This window comes from Miscanthus floridulus, chromosome 1, assembly GCF_019320115.1.
Source record: "Miscanthus floridulus cultivar M001 chromosome 1, ASM1932011v1, whole genome shotgun sequence".
In the NCBI taxonomy this organism is placed as follows: Eukaryota; Viridiplantae; Streptophyta; class Magnoliopsida; order Poales; family Poaceae; genus Miscanthus; species Miscanthus floridulus.
Genome location: NC_089580.1, coordinates 57,356,831 through 57,382,349, shown reverse-complemented (window position 1 = coordinate 57,382,349; position 25,519 = coordinate 57,356,831). Strand labels below are relative to the sequence as shown.

General features: G+C 53.3%; 1 pseudogene; it reads left to right on the top strand.

The window, feature by feature from the left end:
- On the top strand, positions 1 to 25,233 carry LOC136457259 (long-chain-alcohol oxidase FAO1-like; annotated as a pseudogene).
- The last annotated feature ends 286 nt before the right edge of the window (positions 25,234 to 25,519 follow it).

Genomic DNA, 25,519 nt, shown 5'->3' with positions numbered 1-25,519 from the left:
ATGTGGATGTGGTGGTACATGGCTGTAAGTAAAATTGGAATATTTTTGTTGTCACGTTACCTCCTTATATACATGACCCTGACTGAAGATGTGACATTTTTCGATTAATAGTCATAGACTCATAGTGAAATGCGTATCCTTTTCCCAACGTGCAGATAAATGAGAACTCCGAGGACAACCCCAGCTGGAAAGCAATAGGATACAGTGTACCACACGTGGAAGAAACACGGGAAGATCAAACGGAAGCAGCACCGTCGCCGCGGCCTCTGCACAATGGCATCGTGGAGACCAAGGCGCTGGACGACACTGCACTACTGACGTCACTCATGGACAGAGGGCTCGAGGTGAAACCGGACGCGCCTGCTAGCGCGTACCACAGGGTGCAATGCGACGTCGTCATCGTCGGCTCAGGCTGCGGGGGCGGTGTGGCCGCAGCGGTGCTCGCGTCCGCGGGGCACAAGGTCGTCGTCATCGAGAAGGGGGACTATTTCACCGCCGAGGACTACAGCTCCGTCGAGGGACCGTCCATGGAGCGGCTCTACGAGAAGGGAGGCATCTTCTGCACGACCAACGTGACGACCATCTTATTCACGGGCACGACTGTTGGCTGCGGTTCGGCGATTAGCTGGTCGGCAAGCATCCGCACGCCGGAGGAGGTCAGACAGGAGTGGGCGCGCCAGCACGGCCTCCCCGTGTTCGCGAGCCCTGGTTACGTGCAGGCGATGGGCGCAGTGTGCGCCCGGCTTGCGGTGACCGACGGGTGCCGGGACGAGGGGTTCCAGAACAAACTTGTGCGCCGTGGTTCGAGGCGCTCGGGCTACGTGTGAAGGGGACCGTGACCTCTAAGAGGGGGGTGAATTAGACAACTTAAAATTCTAACTCTAAACTATGACTTTTTTTTTTCTAACCTTAGCAAAACCTATGCAAAAAAAAACTATCTAAATGTACAATTACGGTTTTGCTATTGTGTTGCTATCTCTACTACATAAGGAGTAATACAGTCAATGTAAATGCGGAAACTAAAGAGCAATGTAGAGATATGCAAACTCCCGTTGACGACTCCGGTATTTTTACCGAGGTATCGAGAAACGTGCAAGCTTCCAACTAATCCTCGTTGGAGCCCCTCGCAAGGAATCCCTTGCAAGGGCCAAGCTCCCGGTCGGGTAACTCCGTGGATAGCCTCGGGCCTTCCCCACACGCAAGTGGGTCTCTGACGTGCCTTCCGGCAAGCCACTCCCGGATGCTCCCTGCCGTCTTCACTATCAAGCTTCTGGCCGAAACACCGCGGGCCTTGTTCCCTCCGGTACATGGTGGCAGCCACACCACAAGCACGGTTGGTGTGATCTCGAAAGACTACAAGCCCCTCCGATGTACAACAATGGTGCACGTAAGCACCGAGTGGTAAGAGGTATACAAACCTCACTAAACACTAGGCCTAAACCTAGAGCAAGCGCATAAGCGGTGGTCTAATCAACCTAAGCACTTCGCAAAGCACCTACGTTAATCACCTAATAAAACACTATGCACTATACAAGTGAAGATCACTAAAATGTTGTATCAACACCCTTGGTATGTTTTCTCAACTCCACACACCTCATTTGACCGATTGGGGGTTGTATTTATAAGCCCCACTGAGAAAGTTGCCGTTGGGGACAAAATCCCGCTATTCTGCAACTGACCGGACGCTGATCACATCCTGACCGGACGTGTCCGGTCGTCCTGACCATTGGAGCTGCGATCTACTGATCGAACGCTGCCAGCTTCCGGTCACATGCCACCAGACGTGTCCGGTCGTAATTTCGCCGCTCTGGAACCTCTCTGTACTCGATCGGACGCTGTTGTCCTACATCCGATCGGTTTGCCACCAGGTCTGGTCTAGCGTTCGGTCGCTGCTGCTACTGTTGCCGAGCCTCCTGATCGGAGCGTTCGATCGCTTTTCTCCGGCGTCCGGTCTAGCGTTCGGTCACTTTTGTGAGCTCGTTTCTTTATGATTTTGCGTGCGGCTTGTTTCCTATCTTCGTGCTTGGACTTTGCTTGATATCTTAGATCTTCTCTTGTGCTCCTAAGGTCTTCTTTGAGGTGTTGATCATCGGATCATCACGTCGCCTTTGTCCAAGTCACATCTTGCATCCTGTTGAACTACAAAACAATCACTTGCAAATTTATTAGTCCAATTTTGGTTGTGTTGGTCATCAGACATCAAAGTCCAAAGTAAATGGGCATAGGGTTTATTTTCCTTACAATCTCCCCCTTTTTGATGATTGATAACAACACGACCAAAGCAAGCAAAGTAGAATTTTGAAATTTAAAAACTACCTACTTGCTAGGCTGCAATGCAAGAGGCAAGATTATATGATGCTAAAAGATACTACTTGTAAGACTATATAAAACTTATCTTGCCCTTGCAAATGTCCCCATGTGGTATTATGAATTTAAGCCTTGTTTTCTACAAATTCTCCCTATTACATAGGCTAATCCATAATCCATTATCCTCCCTTTCTCGGACCATTACTACAAATTAATGCTTACTTTTGGTCCTCTAAATTCTCCCCATTTGGAATCAAACACCAAAAAGGAAGACATTAGTAGTACAAGGGAGGGTCAAACTTTGTGATCCTTTGTGTGTAGAGTGAAATAGATCACAAAATTTAACTCTCATATTATATAGACTAAGCTCCCCCTAAATATATGCATACATATGAGAGAAGACAAAGCATATGCATAATTGGCAAAGTTTTACATAAGGGAATTTAATCTACATAATGCACGGAGAAAGCACATAAATATCAAAATCAAATCAACATGATGATATTGGTTTAGAAATACCATGTAGAAATAAATTTGATTTCTACCACTTGCAATAGGTGGTGGATATTTGAAGTATGATGCTTAACTCCGGGGACTCCATTTTTCTTGCAATGAGACTACTACACACATGATAAGCTTGAAAAGGTGTTAGTCTCAAAGTATCCAACTTGTAGAGTAACCTCTCCCTAAAATTTGTGCACACAAGTGTGGAATACTTGTATGAAACATGCACATTGATTTTAGAAAAATAAATACCACTTGAAAGATGACATCATATGAATGTGAGAGTCATTTTCGAAGGTGATATCAGGGAGAGATTATCTATAATTTAGACTTTGGCACATATTAGATGAACAATTGTAAGACAAACTATATGCCATGCTCTTAAACAATTTTAAACCATATAGGACTGCTACAAGGAATAAGAATGAAACCGAGCAAGCCTACCATATGAAATACCTAGTGTATGCATGACAAAATATATAAGAATGCAAATGCAAACCTAGGCATGAAGAGTAACTAGATGCTAGAAGATACCATTTGTAGGAAAAATCAAATCTAATACCAATTGAAATAAATTGAATCTAGTTACCTAACATGGGAAGGGGAATTTGAGTCCTTAGTATTCACTAACCCACTTAGCAATGCCTTTGTCCATCATGATCCACCCCATGAAATGCATCTACGCCTTGCCAAGTCTCCAAATTCCCGAAGTCCATAGGACTTCTCACTTCCCTTTTGGGATCTAAACCTTCTTGGTGCTCTTCATGTTGGAAATGATTTCCTTTGGCACCCAAAAGCGTTTGGCCCCATTGTTGGCTTGCTTGTTCACCTTGATGGCCACCACCTTGTCATTTTTCTTCTTCTTCAAGAGATAAGGTGTGGAGGCCTTCTTGTCCACCTTGTTGGTGTAGGTGTTGGAGAGCTTGCTTGTTTGCTTCTTCTCTTTCTTCTTTGCTCCTCTCCCATTCTTCACCTTGAACTCATAGGACTTGTGACCTTTCTTGTGGCACACGTAGCAAACCACGGTTTGTCCTTCATCAAGCTTCTTCACTCCCTTGACGGTGTTATCTTGATGAAGTTGGGCTTCCTTTGCCTTGCCTTTCACTTGAGTCAAGTCCTTGGTGAGACGAGCTACTTCTTGCTTGAGTTGCTCATTCTCCTTTGCAACCTCTTGTGTGCATGTATCTACAACAACTTTCTCAACATAAACTTGGTTGCACAAAGATGAGTCTAAACATAAATTATTACAAGAAGTAGAGGCATCCTTTTTAGACATGTTAGAACTTTTCCTTTTAGATGCCTTAGTGGGAGTTGTACTAACAGCTTCAAGATTAGCAACTTTATTAGTTAGCTCATCGCAATGTTTGTACATGGTTTCCATTTTAGCAAGCAAACTTTTATATGCATCTTGTGAGCTAGCTAACTTTTTTTTTAATTTTTTATTTTTCTTTACAAGTTGCTCATCATTGATTGTGCATGCATTCGTTGTTGCACTAGCCTCAAGTTGCTCAATTTTAGTAGATAGTTGAACATTAAGATTAGCAAAATTCTCATATTGTTCAAGCAAAGTTTTGTATGCTTCTTGTGAACTATCTAGCTTTTCTTTTTATTTTCCCGAGCTTCTTTTGTTGACTAGTGCAAACTTTAGCATAATTAAGGTTTTGTTGCACAATTTCTTCATAAGAAGGCATATCATCATCACTATCACTCTCACTAGAGGATGAGCTTTCATTACCTCGTGACATAAGGCACACACGAGAAGAGCTTGATGATGAGTGCTTGCGCCCTCGCCTCTTGTGATGGTGTTCTTCTTCACTTGAAGAATCATCCCATGTCCTTATTGATGTGAGGGCTTGTTTCTTGCATGCCTTCTTCTTTTTCTTAGGTGTAGGCTTATTTGGACAAGCTTCCACAAAGTGCCCCAACTCGCCGCATCCATAGCATCCTCTCTTTCTTTGCTCATTTCTTTGATTTGTGAAAATAAGATCTTGGATTTGGATGGGCACACCCTTGACATTGAGCTTTTGGATCATCTTGTCCACCTTGTTGATTAGTTTGATTGATTCTTCATCAAGGTCGGTGGAGGAGGAAGACTGATCATCATCACTTGAGTCATCATCATCCTCATCTTCTTCTTCATCTTCACTTGAGGAGCTTGAGCTTGAGCTTGTCTCAACTTGCTTGCCCTTCATCTTCTTTTTCTCGCCACATGCGAGAGCTTTGCCTTTGCTTGATGAAGAGGCTTCTTCTTGACCCATCTTGCGTGATATTTCAAATGCCACTATCTTGCCAATGACTATGGCCGAGGTCATGGTGCTCAAGTTCTCCATATTGGGAAGGATGGTGATGATGCTTGCATATTTCTTTTGTGGTAGCACGGAGATGATCTTCCTTACAATGTCCGCATCATCTAGCTTTGTTAATCCTATTGAATGGAGCTTATTGATAATTAGATTCAAATGAGAATACATATCACGAACAAGCTCATCATCATTTATTGTAAAGGAATCATAATTTTGTTTAGCTAGACAATGTTTTTGCTCATGAACATTAGATGTGCCGTCATAGAGCTCTTGAAGTTTTAACCAAATTTCATGTGCCGTATTTAAAGTGAACACTTAGTTAAACACATCCATATTAAAAGATTCAAATAAGCAATTTTTAGCTCTAGCATTGAAGTGCATTTCTTTTTCATCACTCTTTGTGGGTTTTTCGGGATTCTTAATGGGTTTCATCCCATCACAAGTGACTCTCCAAACACCTAAATCAACCACATCAAGGTAGAAAGCCATTCTAGCTTTATAATAGGGGAAGTTAGCGCCGTCAAAGTGCAGAGGCCTAGAGCTATCCATCCCAACCACTCTAAATAGCGTCGACTCAACGGCGGTTAAGCCAAAGGTCCCAATTGAGCCAACCTAGTTCTGATGCCAATTGAAGGGGACCGTGATGCCTAAGAGGGGGGTGAATTAGGCAACTTAAAATTCTAAGTCTAAACTATGGCCTCTTTTTCTAACCTTAGCAAAACCTATGCAAAAGATAAACTATCTAATTGTGTAACTATGGTTTTGCTACTATGTTGCTATCTCTACCACACAAGGAGTAATACAATCAATGTAAATGCAGAAGCTAAAGAGCAAGGTAGAGATATGCAAACTCCCGTCGATGACTCCGGTATTTTTACCAAAGAATCGAGAAGCGCGCAAGCTTCCTCCTAGTCCTCGTTGGAGCCCCTTGCAAGGAATCCCTTGCAAGGGCCAAGCTCCTAGTAGGGTAACTCCGAGGATAGCCTCGGGCCTTCCCCACACACAAGTGGGTCTCTAACGTGCCTTCCGGCAACCCTCTCCCGGATGCTCCCTGCCGTCTTCACTATCAAGCTTCTGGCCGAAACGCCGCGGGCCTTGTTCCCTTTGGTACATGGTGGCGGCCACACCACAAACACGGTTGGTGTGATCTCGCAAGACTATAAGCCCCTTCGATGTACAACAATGGTGTGCACAAGCACCGAGTGGTAAGAAGTATGCAAACCTCACTAAACACTAGGCTTAAACCTAGAGCAAGTGCATAAGCGGTGGTCTAATTAACCTAAGCACTTCGCAAAGCACCTACGCTAATCACCTAATAAAACACTAAGCACTATGCAAGTGGAGATCACTAAAATGGTGTACCAATACTCTTGGTATGTTTCCTCAACTCCACACACCTCATTTGGCCGGTTGGGGGTTGTATTTATAAGCCCCACTGAGAAAGTAGCCGTTGGGGACTGTCGGGTACCACGAGAAGGGGTCCCCTAAGTAACTATAAAAAAAAAATCACTTATACCCCATCAAAATCAAAGCTAAGAGACAACTATTGGCTAAACCCTAGCCATGTCCGAGGCCACCTACTCTCTGCCTCGCTAGAGGCCTCGCATGAGAGGCCTCAGATGGCCTACCAATTTTCCGCCTCGCTCAAGGCCTCACGCGAAAGGCCTCGGCCGGGGAACCGATTCTCTGTCTCGCTCGAGGCCCCGCGCGTACAGCCTCGGATGAGACGCCGATTCTCCGCCTTGCTCAAGGCTGGCTTGGCAAAACAACCCCATTGCCTCCGCCTTGACCAACTTCTCGGACAAAATATCACGTCCACCAGGCGCATTCAATCGCTCCCACAATATTAGCCGAACGACGGCTCGACACAGCGGCGTGGCCGACTAGACGCTAGTCACATCGAAGCCATGCCATCCAGGACAAGACAGGACAGGGGTTACCACCTGCTGTGCTCAGTGCTGTGCCCACGACCAGCGCCTGTACTACACTATGCTACCTAACTCCTGCTCTAGGGACAATGTGGCGTGAGGTCCGGGTTACTATAGCCTTGGAATCAGTGTACAGGACCAACTGCTCCCTCCATGCCTCGGTAGTCTACTTCAGGGTCTCAGCAACCTCGGGATTCGCGCCCGCCGATCCCCCCACAATGGATCGGCCTTGGCACCAACTGAGCCTCAGCTCTTCACGCGGTCAACACACAGCAACCAGCACGTCGCTTGCCAGGCCCTGCGTCAAGCTATCACTGGAGCTCCCACGTCGCACAAGATCGGATGTGACCAACACGTTGTTCCAGCACTTCAAGGGTAGGACCACTCCATCAACCATGCCGCCACAATAACAAGCTATAGGGCTCGGACATGTCACCTCTGTTCGCATGACACCACATAGATAACACATGTATCACCCCTGTCCTCCCTTCAATTATAAAAGGGAGGGATTGGGGCCATTTCTAGGGGACCCGAGGACACGAGATAGATGAACATGTAGAGGAGAACAGACTTACTCTCACGCTCGCACACACCCAGGCATAGACAGGTTCATGAGGTAGACGAACACACGCTCGACACTCTATGACGCGCATGCTTCCCCACCGCCTGAGACCAATGTCTCAAGCAATCCACGCTGTTCCACACAGAGACCTAGGACTAGCTCCCTCTCTCACCTTGCTTGTAACCCCCTACTACGAGCATTTCGGTGCAAGGAATACAAGATCGATATCTTAGATTGGACGTAGGGCACCCATTACCCGAACCAGTATAAACCTTGTGTCTCTTTGCATCACCATCCAGGATTAGGGGCATGCAGTACATTTTTATTAGTTGGTTGAGGGCCCGCCGATCCGAAACACCGACAGTTGGCACGCCAGGTAGGGGGTCTGTGTGTCAGCTTCATCTCCCTAACAAGTTCTGGATGGCAGATCCCATACGACCACTGTGTCTCAGCACGATTATCTAGTTCGGGAGCCTAGTGTTCATGTCTCTAGGATGTGAGTACGATATGGTACTTCTCACACCCCAAGCCCCACCGACCGATGACGACATCATGCACCCACAGCCTAGGCGCAGGCGGCGCCCGGGCGGCCGCTCTTGTCGCGCTTGCTAGGCACGACACGAGCGGGGCCACCCCGACACCATGCGAACTCAGGGCGACATGCCGTGCTCCACCGGTATCCCATGCCTAGCTGTTGGCACAAGGTCCCTAGTTGGGGACCTGTCTAGCTTGAGCCTAGATAAGGGAAAGGCGCCGGTGGCGCACGACGATGCCCCGTCATCAAGCTTGGCCCCACCACCTTCTGAGGAGTCAACTTTGGCGAAGCAAAGACTGGCAATGGCACCATCCCCATACCCCTTTGGGTTGAGAAATGCCGCCACCACCTATGCTTCCGCCTACGCTTCTGCTCACGCAGAGCCCTCAGGATGCCACCAACGCTTCGCCCTCGACTTCAGCACCATGACTTTGACTCACACCCACGCTGACTCCTCAGAGGAGGACAAGGCGTGGGCCAGAGTGGACTTCTCCGAACTTTGTGACCCTGAAGCCATGCGCCACTTCCTGGCCGCGAGCGACTACTGCTTTGGCTACTCCGACTCTGACAACATAGGCACTTACGATCCCTCATGCGTTGTCCCACCGGCAGCACGGAATGAGAGCCTCACCCTCGGACAACTTCAATGCCCGGACCTAGAGCAGCTCCGTGAGCTTCAGGCCAAGGTTGAGCAAGATCGACTCCTTCTGTAGCAGCTCCATGACCAACATGGGGCCGATCCAAGACCTCAAGGGAGTACAGAGGGTTATGGGATGCCTTGTGGCCCTGAGCCGCTTCATCTCACGCCTTGGCGAAAAGGGCTTGCCTCTGTACTGCCTCTTGAGGAAATCGAACGCTTTTCTTGGACCCCCGAGGCCGAAGAAGCCCTCGCCAAACTCAAGGCATTGCTCACCAATCCTCCCATCCTGGTACTGCCAGCCAAGGGTGAGGCTCTCTTACTTTACGTCGCCGCAATGACCCAAGTGGTCAGCGTGGCCGTAGTAGTCGAGAGGCAAGAAGAGGGGCATGCTCTACCCATCCAACGACCTATCTACTTCATTAGCGAAGTGCTCTCTGAGACTAAAACACGCTACCCCCACATCTAGAAACTAATCTACGCCATAGTCTTGGCTCGACGCAAGCTACGTCACTGCTTCGAATCCCACCCAGTAACCGTGGTGTCATCTTTCCCCCTGGGGGAGATGATCCATAACCGGGAAGCCTCGGGTAGGATAGCCAAGTGGGACATTGAACTCATGGAGGAGGCTATATCCTTTGCGCCTCGGAAAGCAATCAAATCTTAGGTCTTGGCCGATTTCATGGCAGAGTAGACCGACATCCAACTGCCACCTACCCTAGTCCAGGCAGAATGCTGGACCATGTACTTTGATGGGTCCCTGATGAAGACCGAGGCAGGCATGGGTCTGCTCTACATCTCACCCCTTAGAGTACACATGCGCTACATGATCTGGCTCCACTTCGCCACCTCCAACAATGTAGCCGAGTACGAAGCCCTCATCAACAGCTTGCAGATCGCCATCGAACTTGGTGTACAGTGCCTCGACATGCGGGGTGACTCGTAGCTCGTTGTCAATCAGGTGATGAAGGAGTCGAACTGCCACGACCCCAAGATGGAGGTGTACTGCACGCTGGTATGTTGCCTTGAAGACAAGTTCAACGGTCTCGAACTCTGCCACATCGCGCGTAAATTCAACGGGGCCACGGACGAACTAGCAAAGATGGTGTCGGCACAGGCCCTGGTCCCCCCGAACGTTTTTGCCAGAGACCTCCACAAGCCTTCCATCGACTACGCCTCGACAGTGGAAGAGGGCCCACCGGTCGAGCCCACCGTAGGACTCGAGGCCCCCTTCGTCGCCGAGACCCCTTCGGCCGAGCCTGAGGTGATGGAAGTCAACACGGAGCCTCCCGAGGCCAACCAAGGCACAGACTGGCGAGTCCTGTCCCTTGATTGCCTTGTTCGAGGAGAGCTCCCTATGGACAGGACCAAAGCCAGATGGCTTGCGCGATGAGCCAAGACTTACATCCTCAGCAATGGCGAGTTGTACCGACGAAGCCCATCTGGCGTCCTCCAATGATGCATCACCACCGAGGCAGGCCAAGCCCTACTTTGGGACTTGCACACAGGGGCCTACGGGCACCATGCAATGCCTCAGACACTCATCGAAAACACCATTCTCCAAGGGTTCTTGTCGGTGTTTCGGACCGGGGGGTCCTCAACCAACTAGTAAATTTGTGCTGCGTGTTCCCAATCCCGGATGGTGATGCAAAGAGACACAAGGTTTATACTGGTTCAGGCAATCGGTGCCCTACGTCTAGTCTGAGAGATCGATCTTGTATTCCTTGCACCAAAGTGCTTGTAGTAGGGGGTTACAAGCTGGGCGAGAGAGGGAGCTAGCCCCAGGTCTCAGCGTAGAGCGGTGCGGGCTACTTGAGACGTTGCTCTCAGGCCACGGGAGAGTGTGCGTGAATTGAGTGAGTGCGTTTACGCATGAGGGCCAGTGTGGTCTCTCCCCATAGAAACAGCCCTAGCTACTTCCTTTTATAGCCGCAAGGAGGGAGCCAAGAATACATGAGAGAGCTACATGTGGAGCCTTAGCGAGGAAGGAAGATCTAGTATTGTGGCCTATTCCTGTAGCAGCACAGTGTCAGGAATGGCAATTGGTACTTGATCATTGGTGCGTCATGCCGGCCATGCCTGAGGCTGTTGAAGTCGTAGGAGTCCTCGTTGACGTCTAGTCAGCATGGCCTCCGCTGTAGGTGACATGCCGTGCCTTGTGAATTTTTGACTTGGTGGCGTGCTGAGGCCTGGCAGGTGTTTGTGGCTGACTGCGCCAAGGCCTGATTTGCCGAGGCCTGGGAGGTGACCTGAGTATGATGTGGGGGCCTCGGTGGTCAGCGTCGTACCCGGTTTAGGTGGAAAAGTGCAGGGCGTGTGTCCATAGGGCATGGTAACCCCTACACCGTTAGTATATGATGGTAAAAAGGAGATTTGACCATTGTTCCATCGCTCCTGTTGTTGTACCCTACCGGTCATGGTTGACGTAGCGGGTGCAGTCAGGCACATTAAATGGATGGGACAGCCTGCCAGAGGGACGGCCTCGGCGAGAGGGCCTTGGCGAGACGGCCTCGGCGGGGCGAATCGGGGAATCGGTAACCCGGCCGAGGCCTCGGCGAGAGGGCCTCGGCGGGGCGAATCGAAGAATTGGCTGAGGCCTCATGGTTGTCCTTCGGCTTTGATATTTGTAAGGTCTAAGCAATCTTTTTGGTTCTTGCTTAGGGTACCCCTTTTTATGGTATCCGACAGTAGCCCCCAAGCCTCAGGGGGAGTGCGAGCACTCTCCCTGAGGGGTTGTCGAGACTTGGCTTGCAACTGCTCCCGTCGGGATTGTGTTTTGTTTTTTTGAGGTTCCGGTGGGTGCGCATAAGCGCACCCGCTGGGTGTAGCCCCTAAGGCCCTAGAGGAGTGGATTTACTCCTCCAAGGGCTTTTTCCCTATTGAGTGAGGAGTTTATTACGTTTGCCAGGCCCCTGAGTGCGAGTTCAGGTCGCTGGGTCCTCGGCAAGTTTGCTGGAAGAGCCCCCGAGCCTCTACACGGAGCGAGAGGGCGATCAGGAGTTCCCCTGGCTTTTTGGCGGCCCTCGCGCATCCTTTTTGTTTAGAAGGAGGGGTTGTTTGCCGAACCCTTGAGTGCAAGCCTAGGTCGCTGGGTCTCGGCAAGGTTGTAGGAAGAGCCCCTGAGCCTCTACACGAAGCAAGAGGGCGATCAGGAGTTCCCTTGGCTTTTTGTGCGACCCTCGGATCTCCCTATCGGTCTCAGACATGATTTACGTCATGGCAGAGGACGATGAGAAGGCTAAGGAGGAGGTGATGAAGCTTGGTGGAGGCGGCTGAGGCCCCTAGCACAGCACTGGCCCAGCTGTTCGAAGAGGAGGTGGCTCCTCCTATGCCGTCCGTCGACACTGGCGACCCCGTATTCTGACCTGGGCCAAAGGGGTCATGTAATAGATTAGGACGTACATCATTGTACCATAACGATTGTGGTCATCGAGGCCTTTTCAGTACTTGTGTATATATGCTTTTTAATCGTTTTCTATTATGTTTCCTAGCCCTTGCCCTCTGCTCTATTTCTGAACATATCACTTGCAAAAAACTTCCTCGGAGCCCAAGCCGCCCCTCTGGCAAAAGGTGGTGAGGGAGTTGCCATAGCCCAGAGGTGTAGGCAGTCTCACAGCTCGGCCGGCCTTTTGGCCTCGAGGCATACTTTTGGTCCTTAGGTTTTTTACAATTGATTTGTCAGAGAACACGAGAGAGTTTGGCGTAGGAATTTTTTGAAAAGACGACTAAAAAATGATGTCCCCACTGTCTCGTTTTTAGACAAGTCCTTTGCAAAAACTTCCTTAGAGCCTAAGCTGCCCCTCGGGTGAAAGGTAGTGAGGGAGTTGCCGTAGCCTAGAGGCGTAGGCTGTCTCACGGCTCGGCCGGCCTTTTGGCCTTGAGGCAAACTTTCGGTCCTTAGGTTTTTGCAATTGATTTGTCAGAGTTCATGACAGAGTTTGGGATTTGGGGGGGAGGTTCCCCCCTAGCTCCCGAGGGAGGCTCAGTTCTGCAGAGGTAGAGTCGAGTCTCCCCCCTAGCGTTATCGTAATGCCGAACTCATACCGATAGGCTCGGGGGGTTCCTCAAAAATTTAGAACAATTAAAGAACGCTTCTTTATTGTATTTCGAGGAAAATTGTATGATGCTTGGGAATTTAAGGGTAGAAGCGACGTATCTGTTCTATGTTCCAAGTGTTAGTGAGGATTTCACCCTTCTCATAGGCTAGCTTGTAGGTCCCAAGCTTTAGTACTTGGGTGGGCCACCAACTTCCAAGTCGTCGACGAGGTCACTGGCCTTCCTGGACTTGTCCTCGATGTTGTCCACGCCGGCCTTGATGGTTCGCCCGATGTGCTCGCCAAAGACCTAGGTGGTGCACCGCTAGTACGTGGCCCCTGCGTTTCTGAGACCAAATGGCATAGTCACATAGCAGTACATGTCGAATGGGGTGATGAAAGAACTTGGCTCCTCAGGAGGTGGTGGGGTAGAGCTTGATGACGAGGCATCACTGCGCGCCATCGGCGTCTTTCCCTTGCCCAGGCTTAAGCTATACAGGTCCCTAGCCAAGGACTCTGTGCCAACAGCCAGGCATGGGATACAGGCAGAGCGTGGATCGTCGCCCTGAACTTGCATGGTGTTGGGGTGGTCCCGCCCGTGTTGCGCCTGGCGAGCGCGACGAGAGCGACGGCCCGGGCACCGCCCGCGATTGGGCTACTGGTGCGTGATGTCGCCGTCGGTTGATGGGGCTCTAGGTGGGAGGAGTACCATGTCATACTTGTATCCTAGAGACATGAACTCTAGGCTCCCGAACCAGATCATCATGCCGAGATGTAGTGGTCGTATGGGGTCTGCCATCCGGGACTTGTTGGGATGATTAAGCTTACACGTAGTATTCCCCTACCTGGCATGCCAACTATCGGTGTTTCGGACCAGGGGGTCCTCAACCAACCAGTAAATGTGAACTGCGTGCCCCTCATCCCGGATGGTGATGCAAAGAGACACAAGGTTTATACTGGTTCAGGCAATCGGTGCCCTACGTCCAGTCTAAGAGATCGATCTTGTATTCCTTGCACCGAAGTGCTTGTAGTAGGGGGTTACAAGCTGGGTGAGAGAGGGAGCCTGGAGTACATGAGAGAGCTACATGTGGAGCCTTAGCGAGGAAGGAAGATCTAGTACTGTGGCCTATTCCTGTAGCAGCACAGTGTCGGGAATGGCAATTGGTACCTGATCACTGGTGCGTCATGCCGGCCATGCCTGAGGCTATTGAAGTCATAGGAGTCCTTGTTGATGTCTAGTTAGCATGGCCTCCACTGTAGGTGACATGCCATGCCTTGTGAATTTTTGACTTGGTGGCGCGCCGAGGCCTGGTAGGTGTTTGTGGCTGACCGCGCCGAGGCCTGATTTGCCGAGGCCCGGGAGGTGACCTGAGTATGATGCAGGTGCCTCGGTGGTCAGCGTCGTACCTAGTTTAGGTGGAAAAGTGTAGGGCGTGTGTCCGTAGGGCATGGTAACCCCTGCACCATCAGTAAGGGATGGTAAAAAGGAGATTTGACTATTGTCCCATTGCTCCTATTACTGTACCCTACCGGTCGTGGCTGACGTAGCGGGTGCAGTCAGGCGCATTAAATGGATGGGACAGCCTGCCAAAGGGATGGCCTCGGTGAGAGGGCCTTGGTGAGACGGCCTCAGCAGGGCGAATCGGGGAATCGGTAACCCGGCCGAGGCCTCGGCGAGAGGACCTCGGTGAGAGGGCCTCGGTGGGGCGAATCGGAGAATCAGCCTCGGCGAGAGGGCCTCAGTGGGGCGAATCGGAGAATCGACTAAGGCCTCATGGTTGTCCTTCGGCTTTGATATTTGTAAGGTCTAAGCAATCTTTTTGGTTCTTGCTTAGGGTACCCCTTTTTATGGTATCCGATAGTTCTACTAGCCGACGGCGGTTGCCGACGCCACCAAGCTAGTACGCTCCTACGAGGGATGCCAGTACTATGCATGGCAAACGCACCTCTCGGCTCAAGCCCTCCAGACCATCCCCATTACATGGCCCTTCGCCATGTGGGGGCTGGACATGGTTGGGCCTCTACAGAAGGCCCCCGGGGGCTACACCCATCTGTTGGTTGCGATCGATAAGTTCTCTAAGTGGATCGAGGCTCGTCTGATCAATCAAATCAAATCCGAGCAAGTGGTGCTATTCTTCACTGATATCATCCACAGGTTTGGGGTTCCAAACACCATCATCACTGATAATGGGACGCAATTCACCGGTCGCAAGTTCCTAACGTTCTGCGACAACCACCATGTCTGTGTGGCCTGGTCAGCCATAGGACACCCTAGGACAAACGGCCAAGTAGAACGAGCCAACGGCATGGTCCTACAAGGCCTCAAGCCAAGAATATACAACCGGTTGATGAAGTTTGGCAAGAAATGGCTTGCCGAACTCCCATCAGTAATCTAGAGCTTGAGGAACACCCCGAGCCGAGCCACGGGGTTCACACCATTCTTCCTGGTCTATGGAGCCGAGGCCATCCTCCCCACTGACTTGGAATACGGTTCCCTAAGGCTTCAGGCCTACAACAAGCAGAGCAACCCCACTGCCCATGAAGACGCCCTCGACCAACTAGAGGAAGCCTGAGATGTTGCGCTGCTACATTCGGCCAAGTACCAGCAAGCCCTACAACGCTATCAAGCCTGGCACATTCGAAGCCAAGACCTAAAGGTGGGCGACCTAGTGCTGAGGCTGAGGCAGGGCAACAAGGGCCGCCACAAGCTGACCCCACCATGGGAAGGACCATACATCGTTGCCCAAGTGCTGAAGCCCGGGACCTACAAGCTAGCCAACGAGAAGGGCAAAATCCTCACCAATGCTTGGAACATAGAACAGCTACATCGCTTTTACCCTTAAATTTCCAAGCATTGTATACACTGTTTCTTGAAATACAATTAAGAAGTGTTCTTTAGTTGTTCTAATTTTTCAAGAAACCCCCTCGAGCCCATTGCAAGCCTCGGCATTACGATAACACCATAAGGGAGACTCAGCTCTGCCTCTGCAGAGGTGCCCACTGCGGGGCTCGAACAAGACATAGCTCTGCCTCTACAGAACCGAGCCTCCCTCGGGGGCTAGAAGGGGGACCCCCCCTAAGTCCCATGCACCATTTTTTAGTCATTTTTTGAAAAAAATTCTACACCAAACTCTCTAGCACCCTCTAACAAATTGATTGTAAAAAAACCTAAGGATCGAAAGACTGTCTCAAGGCCAAAAGGCCGGTTGAGTCGCAAGACGGCCTATGCCCCCGAGCTATGGCACTCCCTCACCTCCTTTTGCCCAAGGGGCAGCTTAGGCTCCGAGGAAGTTTTTTGCAAGAGATTTGTTTACAGATGAAACAGAGGGCAGAGGCTCGGAAATATAATAAAAATGATTAAGAAATGTAGATGCACGAATACTTTAAAAAAGGCCTTGATGGCCACTAGCATTATGGTAGGGTAACATAATCCCTAATCTATTTACATGACCTCTTGGGTCCAGGTCAAGGCTCAGGGTCTCTAGCATCGGCGGACGGCATGGGAGGGACCACCTCCTCTTGGAACAGCTTGGCCAGCGCCGTGTTGGGGCCCTCTACCGCCTCCATCAGCTTTGCTACCTCCTCATCGGCCTCCTCGTCATCATCGGGCAGGACGTAGCCATCGCTGATGGCCTTGAGGTTGACGCCGATGTAGTCCGAGGCGATAACGGCCAAGGCACGCTTGACGCATGTGGGCAGCGCCCCTCAGAGTCGCTCATGCACTTGGCCGCTCAACGAAATCAAGCAGCTCCCAAGGGAGCTGCCTGACTGGACCCCCTCGACCTCTAGGGCCTCGCAGGCGGTACGGGCGGCACTCTTCAGCGTGTCGTGCTCCCTGATCTCAGTCTCTAGCACTGCCTGCACTGCGACAGAGGCCTCAGCTACCCGGGTGACCTCCTTCTCCAACTCTGCACAAAAGGAAATGGAATGGGGTTGAGCGCAAAGGAAAACAAGCCAAATAGGGGCAGAGGCCTATGGGACTCACCCTCGGCTTTCTCCTCCCAGCGCTGGGCCTCGACCCAAGAGGCCTCGACTTTCTCCTTCCAGCGCTAGGCCTCGACCCAAGAGGCCTCGGCTTTTTCCTTCCAGCCCTAGACCTCAACCCAAGAAGCCTTGGCCGCCTTGGAAGCCTCTCTCCCCAGCTCTACATCACACCAGGGAGTTAGGGGGCGAACATAAGAAAAGCAAATAAAACAAGGGGAACAGGACTCACCCTCGGCCTTTCCCCTCCAGACCACAGCCTCGGTCCGGGAGGCCTCAGCCACCTTGAGGGCCTCATCCAAGGCACCTTTCATTAGTTGGTGCGCACCCTGCTCTGTCCCCAGCTATCCAGCAAGGGCCTTGACAGAGGCCGTCGCTTCTCCAGCCTAGGACTTGAAGGTGTCCCGATCGCTGGCCACGCGGGTCAGCTCCTCCTCTAGCTCCTTGACCCGCACCACCAAGGGGGTGACCTGCTCCTGAGCCGCCGCCGCCGTAGCCTTCATATCAGCACCACGTAGGCGGAGGTCCTCCACCTCCACGCTCCGCGCCGACAGAAGCTCATTGGCCCGAGCGAGCAGGTCCTTCTACCGCTGGAGCTGGTCCTAGACACCCCTCTCCCATCGGAGGAACACTGACATCCTAAGGGATCGGGTCTAGAGATCATGGATAGGCAGAACAGGGGTCATGCACTTCGAAAAAACTTAGAAAAAGATGACACCGCACGAGAAAAGGAGGCGCGTACCTAGGCGACCCCGGGCAGATTGTCGGCCATGATGGATAGCGCTGTCCATAGCGACCGCTCTACCAGCTAGCGGTATTGCTCGAAGGTGTCCCAGTGCCCCCCCTTGGCCGCATCCTCAAGGACCAATAGAGGCTCCCCTCAGGGTCGTCCCGGCTCTACCACAAGACACGCGGGTGATCCCACCCGCAGGGCTCGGGTTGCACCCGCATGAGGGCCAAGCTTCCCTCGCCAGAAGCCAGAGCAGGCTGCTCCACGGTGCTGACCACCTCAACATCTGCCCCCTCCCTCCCCCGGGAAGTATCACCGGAGGAGATAGAATGGACCTCCACTTCCGAGATGCTCTCCCACAACAGTGGCAGGCCTTGGACCAAGGGCGGTACCAAGGCCCCCGCCGCCTTCATCTCCACTTCCTGGGCCACCAGCTTCGCCATGCTCACGTCGGCCTCCACCGCACCTGGCCTCGATTGTCTCAGGGGCTCCGGCCTCTGCCACCATGGCCTCAGTGGTCCCAGGGGCTCCGACCCCCGCCACCATGGCTTCGGCGGTCCTGGGCACCCCGGCCTCCGTCGCCTCAGCCTCGGAGGTCCGGGGGGCCTCAACCTCGATGGCCTCAGTGACCAAGGACACCTTGGCCACATCTGACCCATGGGCCTCGGCCTCACGGGGCGTAGGCGCTCCCTCCCCTGCCTATGTGGGGCCGCCTCGGCAGCCTCTCTTTGGGCGACCGGCTCCTTTGGGTCAGCCCTCGTCGATGCCGCGCCATGTTGTATGGCGGCTTGCGCCTCCACCACCCAGTGGGTGGTGGAGCTGGGGCTCACTTTGAGCGCCTTAAGTGGCGCCAAGGCGAGCACCTCCATAGGATGCTTCTGGCTGAAGACAAGATATTTATGGGGTCAGCATGCGACCAAAGAACGAACGGAAGATGCTGCAACTCTACCAAAAAAACGCTTACCTCGAGTGGGGCTACAACTTCTTCAGCACTGCAACCCTCCTCTACAACGATGATGGCAGCGACGGTGGCATGACCTCTGTATCTGTTGGTGCCGGCCGGTCCTCGCCGGACCCCAGCACCCCCTCGACCCTCTGCGGGGGTGGTTGCATCGCCCCCACCGCTACTTGCTCCACCTCTATCGTCGAGCCCACCGAGCTAATGGCACGCTTTCCCAACGCCCACGCCTCGAGCGTGTTGGCCTCAACCTCGGGGCGGGCGATCGCTGGCCCCGAGGCGTCCACTCCTCCTCCTCCTAGAAGCGTTGGGCTGCTCGCCGACGCCCCGGGCGTAGTCTCCCCGACATTAGGGAGATGGTCTAGGGGACCCTGCCCCAGCTCGCTCTCGTCATCACCACTCGAAAAATCCGCCGATAGTGACGACGACAGAGACGCCTCCACCGGGAGGCCCTCCTGCCTTTGCCGCCGGTAGCATTTCTCTAGCTCTTCATGCTCAAGGGTCTTCCTCTTGCGCTTTGCCTGCTCGACATCCTTTCGCTTCTTCTGTGCCTTAGCGTGCGCCCAGTTCACCGCCCACCGCTCTGCATCCTTAGGAATAGGCGGTGGGGAGGCTCGCACATCCCTTATCCCCTACGGGGATGGCAAACACATATAAGAGACTAGAAAACGGTGAGGAACAAGGAGGCCTCGGTGGCCGCAGCGACGCGTGACTTACCAGGGAGAGGTACCCCCACGACGGGCGCATCTCAATGGGGGTCAGGCCACCGCTCCTCAGCTTCACCTCCACCGTCTCCCTCTCCCGATGAAGAATCTCCTCGTTGGAGAGGGCGGAGGCGGACATCCGGATGCCCTCGATCGGCTCATCTGGTCTCATCTTGAACAGCCGCCGCCACCGAGCCATTAGCGGCAGCACCCTCCGGTGGTGGAAGGCAGCCATGACCACAGCCGCCATAAGGCAGCGGTTCCACAGCCTCTCTAGGCCCTCTAGGAGCGGCTGCAGCTTGGGCTGATCCTCCTTCGGTATGCCATACTTCCACCTCTTCGGACAGCTCTCCATGATCCGCCCGGTGTAGGAGGGAAGTCTGCCATCGTCAGTGCGGAGGTAGAACTAGCTGGTGTACCAGCGCTGATTTGTCGACACGAGCTAGGTCGGGATGTAAAGGTGCTACCGGTCCTAGCACACTTGGAGGGTGCAGCCACCGGCCCTCACCGCCTTCCTCATGCCCGTCATGCCTGTTGGCTTGGTGGTATGCCCCACTCAGAAGAGGTGGAGCCACAGCTCCCAATGGGGGGCAATCCCTAGGTACCCCTCACAGACGGCAACAAAGATGGCCGCCTGCGCAATAGAGTTGGGGTTGAAGTTATGGAGCACCACGCCATAATAATGCGGGAGCACCCGCATGAACTGGTCCGCGAGGAGACCGAGACCGCGCTCATGAAATTACATGAAGCTCACGATGTAGCCATCACGGGGCCTCGGCTCTGGCTCGCCCGATGGAGCCATCCACTCTGGCCTATTGGGGTCGGTGATCGAGCGGAGAAGGCCGTCATCGACGAGCGACTGAAGCATCTCCATGGACATGTCGGACGAACCCCAAGGATCCATCAGGAGGATGACATGGCTGCCAGCCATTGCGCGGTGGGGAATGCGGCTACGACGGTAAACCTCGCTCTTCCTCTCCCGCTCTCTCTCCCTCTCTTCCTCTCCCTTCTCCCTTCTTCTCCCTGGCGCTCTCTGTTCCTAGCAGTGGCTCGAGGGCAGCAAGGGCAAAGGCGAATGCAGGCAAGGTAAGGAGGGGAGGGGCGAGGCTCGTTGCATATTTATGTAGGAAGGAGGCGAAACGAGTGGGCGATGAAATTGGGAAAGTTTCCCTTAGATCCGGCACAATTAATCTAGATCCGATTTTACCGCCCACATACCCACCTTTTCCTCATTAACCGTGTGAACAGTTATGTTCCATCCACTGACACGGCATCGCGTCAGACCGCTACAGTGGCAGGTGCCGTTCTGCCTCCCTGAGAAAATCGCCTCAAAAGGCATGCCTGCTGTTGTCAAACCGATGGGGGGGGGGGGAATATCCCCCACTCGATTCCTTTCGGACGAAGGAACTGGGTGTCGAGCCCGTTACGGTCTAGGGGTTCAAAGGCTAGGCCCCCAAGGGTTTCAATAGCCACCCAGGGTAATAGAGTCAGGGACAACTATGGGCGGGCCCATACAGGGTCGAGACCCAAGCAAGCAAAACGCTTGGGACGCCCTAAGTCGTGTCCGAGACCGGCAGGGAGGTCTCCGAATGGGATCTAACCATAGGGAGGCACCGAGCCACCGGAGCCCATCGAACAGCCCCGGCACCCACTAGAGAAACCCTCTGGTACTCTTGGAGTGCGTCTCTAGACCGCTAACTGACCCTTATCAAACGGGGCACGGGCCTTCACTCAGACTTACCCGATAACAGCTCACCGGGGGTGTCCCTACTCGCGCCCAACGAGGGTAGCATGGCACCCTCCACCCCTCCTTCTAAACGAAAAGGATGCGTGAGGGCCGCACAAAAAGCCAGGGGAACCTCTGACGGCCCTCTCACTCCACGCAGAGGCTAGGGGCTCTTCCTGGAAACTTGCCGAGGCTCAGCGACCCAAACTCGCACTCATGGGCTCAGCAAATGCAATAAAACCCCTCTCACAACGTAAGAAAAGCCCCTAGAGGAATAAATCCACTCCTCCAGGGCCTCGGGGGCTACACCCGATGGGTGCGCTCACGCACACCCACCGAGGCCTTGAGTACAAAACACCATCCCGCCAGGAGCTACTGCGAGCCAAGTCTCGCCAAACCCTCAAGGAGAGCGCTCGCACTCTCCCTGAGGCTCGGGGGCTACTGTCGGGTACCACGAGAAGGGGTCCCCTAAGCAACTATCGAAAAAAATTGCTTATACCCTATCAAAATCAAAACCAAGAGATAACTATTAGCTAAACCCCAGCCATGTCCGAGGCCACCTACTCTCCACCTCGCTAGAGGCCTCACACGAGAGGCCTCGGACGGTCTATCGATTTTCTGCCTCGCTCAAGGCCTCCATGAAAGGCCTTGGCCGGGGAACCGATTCTCCGTCTCGCCCGAGGCCCCATGCGTACATCCTCAGACGAGACGCCGATTCTCCACCTCGCTCAAGGACGGCTCAGCAAAAGAACCCCGTCACCTCCGCCTCGACCAACTTCTCGGACAAAATGTCACGTCCACCCAGCGCGTTCAACCGCTCCCGCGATATCAGCCGAACGACGGCTCGACATAGCGGCGTGGCCGACTGGACGCCAGTCACATCGAAGCCATGCCATCCAGGACAAGACATGACAGGGGTTACCGGCCGCTGTGCTCAGTGTTGTGCCCACGATCGGCACCCGTACTGCGCTGTGCTACCTAACTCCTGCTCCAGGGACAACACGGCATGCGGTCCGGGTTACTATAGCCTTGGAATCTGTGTAGAGGACCAACTGCTCCCTCCACGCCTCGGCAGTCTACTTCAGAGTCTCGACAACCTCAGGATTCACGCCTGCTGAGCCCCCCACGATGGCTTGGCCTAGGCACCAACTGAGCCTCGGCTCTTCACGCGGTCAACACACAGCAACCAGCACGTTGCTTGCCAGGCCCTGCGTCAAGCTATCACTGGAGGTCCCACGTCGCACAAGATCAGATGTGACCGGCACGTTGTTCCAACACTTCAAGGGCAGGACCACTCCATCAACCGTGCCGCCACAGTAACAGGCTACATGGCTCGGACATGCCACCTTTGTTCGCACGACGCCGCGTAGATAACACATGTATCACCCCTGTCCTCCCTTCAACTATAAAAGGGAGGGATCGGGGCCATTTCTAGGGGACCCGAGGACACGAGATAGACCAACACATAGAGGAGAACAGACTTACTCTCACGCTCGCACACACCCAGGCATAGACGGGTTCACGAGGTAGACGAACACACGCTCGACACTTTGTGACGCGCACGCTTCCCCACCGCCTGAGACCAATGTCTCAAGCAATCCACGCCGTTCCACGCAGAGACCTGGGACTAGCTCCCACTCTCGCCTTGCTTGTAACCCCCTACTACGAGCATTTCGGTGCAAGGAATATAAGATCGATATCTTAGACTAGACATAGGGCACCCATTGCCCGAACCAGTATAAACCTTGTCTCTTTGCATCACCATCCGGGATTAGGGGCACGCAGTACATTTTTATTAGTTGGTTGTGGGCCCGCCGGTCCGAAACACCGACAGGGACGAAATTCCACTTTTCTGCTACTGACTGGATGCTAATCATGTCCTGCCTGGACGCGTCCGATCGTCCCAACCATTGGAGCCGCGATCTACTGATCGGACGCTGCCAGCGTCTGGTCACATGCCACCAGACACGTCCGGTCATAATTTCACCGCTCTGGAACCTCTCTGTACTCGATCGGACGCTGCTGTCCTGCGTCTGGTCGGTTTGCTGCTAGGGTCCGGTCCAGTGTCCGGTCGCTGCTACTGCTATGGCCGAGCCTCCTGATCGGAGCGTCCGGTCGCTTTTCTCCAGCGTCCGGTCACCTTTGTGAGCTCGTTTCTTCGTGATCTTGCATGCGGCTTGGTTCCTATCTTCGTGCTTGGACTTTGCTTAATATCTTAGATCTTCTCTTGTGCTCCTAAGGTCTTCTTTGAGGTGTTGATCATCGGATCATCACGTCGCCTTAGTCCAAGTCATGTCTTGCATCCAATTGCACTACAAAACAATCACTTGCAAATTCATTAGTCCAATTTTGGTTTTGTTGGTCATTAGACACCAAAATCTAAAGTAAATGGGCCTAGGGTCCATTTTCCTTACAACGTACCGACGTCGTGCCGCGCAACTCGTCGGAGGACCATTTCTGCGGTAGCTGCTACATCGGCTGCCCCACCAGCAAAAAGCGCGGCACTGACACGACGTGTTTGGTCGACGCTGTGGCGCGCGGCGCGGTCATACTGATAGGATGCAAGGCCGAGCATTTCATACTTGAGAATGACTCCAGGATGAAGGGATGGAGCAGAAAGTGCGTGGGCGTGGTGGCGAGGTGTGTGAGCGATGGCATCACCAAGAAGCTGCGCATCGAGGCAAAGGTTTCGATCGCGGCTGCGGGGCGCTCATGACACCACCGCTGCTGCAAAATAGCGGGCTCAAGAACAGGCACATCGGCCGCAACCTGCACCTCCATCCGGTGTCCATGGCGTGGGGCTACTTGCTGGAGAACAAACAGCTGTCACAGCTTACCAGCAAGTGCTTCGAGGGCGGCATCATCTCCAGCATGCACCGCGTCACCGAATGCGCTGGTCTGTGACCGCAGCACGGGGACCATGGATGGCGAGGGCCACTGTTGGAACCGGTGGTGACCACCGAGTTCTTGATCTTGGAGCTGGCTTACAGCCGGCCCGGCTCATTACCACGAGCCTGCGCTCCCACAGGTCCCAGGTCCACTGAAGCTACAACATATAAGGCCTTGGGCCTTCTCAACCCAAAAGACTAGCCTGATAGGTGGGGGCTTCTTCCGCCTTATATGTTGTGCTCCCCCACCATCGCTACACGATGTGGGACTAAACCCCAACAATCTCCCCCTTAGTCACACATCGGGGTGTCCCCGCCATATGTGACGCTCGAGTTTTTTTTATCGGGTTTAGCTTTTCTAACCATGGGTACCGGCTCAGATACCAATTGTTGGAACCGGTGGTGACCACCAAGTTCACGATCTTGGAGCTGGCTTACAGCCGGCCTGGCTCGTTACCACGAGCCTGCGCTCCCACAGGTCCCAGGTCTACCGAAGCTGACAACATATAAGGCCTTTGGGCCTTCTCAACCCAAAAGACTAGCCTGATAGGTGAGGGTTCTCCCGCCTTGTATGTTATGCTCCCCCACCATCGCTACACGATGTGGGACTAAACCCCAACAATCTCCCCCTTAGTCACACATCGGGGTGCCCCCGCCATATGTGACGCCCCCTTAGTCACACATCGGAGTGCCCCCGCCATATGTGACGCTCGAGATTTTTTTTATCGGGTTTAGCTTTTCTTACCATGGGCTCATGATACCAATTGTTGAAACCGATGGTGACCACCGAGTTCACGATCTTGGAGCTGGCTTACAGCCGGTCCGGCTCATTACGAGCCTGCGCTCCCACAGGTCCCAGGTCCACCGAAGCTGACAACATATAAGGCCTTGGGCCTTACTCAACCCAAAAGACTAGCCTGATAGGTGGGGGTTCTCCCACCTTATATATTGTGCTCCCCCACCATCGCTACACGATGTGGGACTAAACCCCAACAGCCACGTGTGCTACACGCCGAACCGGGTCGACGTCGAAGAGCTCCGCAACGGCCTGCACCGAGCGCTGCGTATCCTGGTGGCCGAGGGCGCGGCCGAGGTCGGCACCCACCGCAGCGACGGGTTCCGGCTGCGGTGCAACGGTGGTGCGGGAGATGACGAGCTAGAGGCGTTCCTTGACGAGGTGACCATCGCGGAAGGTCCAATGCGCCCTGGGCCGGATAAGTGGGTGCTCCATTGCTCGGCGCACCAGATGGGCAGCTGCCGGATGGGGTCCAGCCCGCAAAGAAGGCGTCGTTGACTGCTGCGGCGAGAGCTGGGAGGCGGAGGGGCTGTACGTGTGCGACGGCAGGCTGCTGCCCACGGCGGTGGGCGTCAACCCAATGATCACCATACAGTCCATCGCATACTGCCTGACAAAGGGCAAGGTCAAGGGACAGTAGGCTATAGCCGAGACGCGCCGGGCGGTGCGCCAATGCGTGTCAGCGTGTGTTGAACATGATGTCCGTGCACTTGTTAATCAAGTGTACGGTGAGCGCGTCGTCTATTATCGTCCCGTTGCCTTGGCTGACAAGACTTGACTGAAAATACTGTTAGCTGATTTGTTGTGAGAAAAAAATATTATTCATTGACGGAAAAAGTATGGTTTATAAGCCAAACGAACAAGACGTATAGTCCTCCATTGCGCAGATGGTTCTTGTTGAACATTGTCCGTTATGTATGAGCAGG